The 2,900-nt window shown below is 37.3% G+C and overlaps 1 non-coding gene across 1 annotated transcript; it reads left to right on the plus strand.

Annotated features, from left to right (window-relative positions):
• The first annotated feature begins 347 nt into the window (after nucleotides 1–347).
• LOC149494756 (small nucleolar RNA R71) lies at nucleotides 348–453 on the plus strand. Its single transcript, XR_016321953.1, has one exon. It is a non-coding gene; the product is annotated as a small nucleolar RNA R71 (small nucleolar RNA).
• Nucleotides 454–2,900: the final 2,447 nt, after the last annotated feature.

Here is a 2,900-nt window from a genome sequence, read left to right on the forward strand (position 1 = left end):
ATTTAAAGAGTCCATGATGCATTCCCCAATTCCATGTTGTCCATTGCACCTATCACAAACTTGCATAACATAATTTACAGGATTAGTAGTTAACATGTCCAATTTCCTTACCATGTTATCTACCTTGGCATTAAGTGCTGTAATGGCGTCTATTTCATAGACTCCTGCAGTTCTTCTTCTTTCGGTATTGTTTTGGTAGTGGCTGTTGCTTGCCATTTCCTCTATCAACTCATATGCTTCATCAATTCCTTTCTTTTCAAAGGATCCACCTGCAGCTGCATCTAAGGTAATTTTGATGTTAGGAGATAATGCATTATAGAAAGTTTGTACCTGTAACCACTTGGGCAAACTGTGATGTGGGCACTTTCTTAACAAGTCCTTGAATCTTTCCCAAGCTTCATACAAGCTCTCTTGATCATGATGAGCGAATGTCATTATCTCATTGCGCAACTTGGTGGTTTTTGAGGATGGAAAGAATTTAGCTAGGAATTTTTGAGCTAATTCTTCCCATGTTGTAAAACTCCCGGTGGGACACGATTGCAACCATGATCTCGCTTTATCCCTAAGAGTGAATGGGAAAAGTCTTAATTTGATTGCATCTTCAGAAACACCATTTTGTTTGAATGTGTCACAAATTTCCAGAAAATTGGTGATGTGAGCATTAGGATCTTCACTAGGCAAACCCCATACTGGATCGAGGTAGAGAGCATTTGGATGATTGCGAGTTTAATCTCAAAGTTATTGGCTTCTACCCTAGGTCTAGTAATACTTGAGGTTGTCCCATTCAGATTAGGTGTTGTGTAATCCCTTAAAGTACGGACCGGATGTTGAAGTGGTGGTCCAACTATGTTCTCGTTTTCGATCTCGTCGGCCATGTCTGCCTGTTGTTCGAGTTTTATTTCTTGTGTTTTTCTCGCAGCGTTGAGCCTTCGAAGAGTTCGTTCAATTTCTGGATCAAAGATTAGAGGTTCAGTCCTCCTTGATCTCCTTTGCATAAAACAACCTGGAGCAGTACTTAAAAAAAATAAAATAAAAACGAAAGAGTGTCTAAATTAATAACAGGGTAATTCGTATTGATATTGATACGCCAATCCCCGGCAACGGCGCCAAAAACTTGACAGCGTTTTTTTCGCAAGTGTACGAAATCGCAACAAGTAATATAGAGTGAGAGAGTATCGTATCCACAGGGATTGTTTATCAATTACCAAAATTGTGTTAACCTATTATTATTTAGACGATGATAAAAGAGATTTGCTATAAGGTAAATAAAATTTAAGATAGAAACAGAAGAAATCAAACACAAAAATTCAGGTGAAAAGAAATCAGAGAAGTAGACTACTAGGGAATTTGATTTCACTTAATTTTATCCAGCTTATATTATTAGTTCATTAATCAACTTTAATTGTTCAAGTAGGAGAAACAACCCTAAAGTTGCTAACAAGCTCTCCCGATTTATTGTTAGCTATTCTAATCCAGTTTAATTACTTAACTTTTAATAGTGAAATTAAACATAAATCAGATCATTAGGTTTTATGGTTGTTTTGTGAGTTCACAACTTAACAATTTATTAACTTATGAAAACCCCCCTTGAGTCAAACCATATAGCTCCCGCATCAAGTTATTATTCTCAAGTAACTTATTATCTTTTTCACATCAATAACCCTTCTCCCGAATGTGATTATTGAAATAATTCAATCCAGGGGAAATTTTCTGCCTGGAAGCATTAAGCACAATAATAAGTTATAACAAGAACAATGAAAAATAAATCTAGTATTATAAACTGGAATCGAATTAAGTTACATCAAATCCCTAGTATAAGAGTTTAGCTGGACGTAGTAATTAAATTTAACTCAATCATACTTGAATCACTCATCATAATTAAAGACAATAATAAAAGAAAGAAACAAGATGAAGAGTTTAGAATAAAAACTGTATCACAACTATGTTGATGGCTTCCTTGAATCTTGGCACAATTATTTGATGCTTGAAGTCTTTGAGAGAGAGAGAGAATTATGTAAAGAATTGCACAAAAAACGAGATCCCTTGCTATGAGAAGTTCCTCTCTTTATATAGAGTTCCTGAAGGCAAGTCTGACTCCTTTTAGGAAATAGAATCCTTATTTAGTGCAAAATCCTTTATAGGAGATCATGACTGTTTAGGCTTTTGATTTCTTCTTGATTAGGACTCCTTTTTCTCCTAGAATAGGTCCAGGACTTGTTTAGTGTGTTTAGGAAACTCCCTGAAGTCGGCCCATGTGAGAAAAAGCTTGATTTGCGTATTAAATTCACGCTGGTTTTGCCTGCGCAGTACGGGCGTGCTTCATGGCACGGGCTGGGTGTGCTTTAGTCTGGAAGTCTGGCTAGTGAAGCACGGGGTGTGCTAGGTAGCACGGACTAGTGAAGCACTGAGGCATGGGCGTGCCACAAAGCACAGGCAGGGCGTGCTTTTCTCTGGAAGTCTGCCTAGAGTTGCCATGGGCGTGCTATGCTTGACACGCCCTGGTCCCATTGTAGCATGGCCGTGCCTTTTGACACACCCTGGCCGTGCTCTCTTCTGTCTCTCCTTTGGTTTCCTTGGCTTCTAGCACGGTTGTGCCTTTTAGCACGGCCCGGGCGTGCTAGAAGTTAAGTGCCTTGTGTTATAAAGTTCTTTTCTGCGCCAAATTCCTGCAATTTTCTCTTAGATCAAGTGGATTAAAGATCAAGGAAGCTTTTGAACACAATTATACTAAAAGTGATTTAAAGTAATAAAAACTTACTCAAATTCTAATAAAAACTATATTAAAAACACTATAAAATTAACACCTATCACACACATTTAGATTTGTGCATATATCCAATAGCTATTTTAAAATTAATCTTGTAAACTAACAAGCATTTCAATGCAAAAGTATTCCATGC

The sequence above is a fragment of the Jatropha curcas genome, chromosome 7 (genome assembly GCF_041381405.1).
Source record: "Jatropha curcas cultivar XTBG-Jc1 chromosome 7, XTBG_Jcur_1.0, whole genome shotgun sequence".
NCBI classification, from domain to species: Eukaryota; Viridiplantae; Streptophyta; class Magnoliopsida; order Malpighiales; family Euphorbiaceae; genus Jatropha; species Jatropha curcas.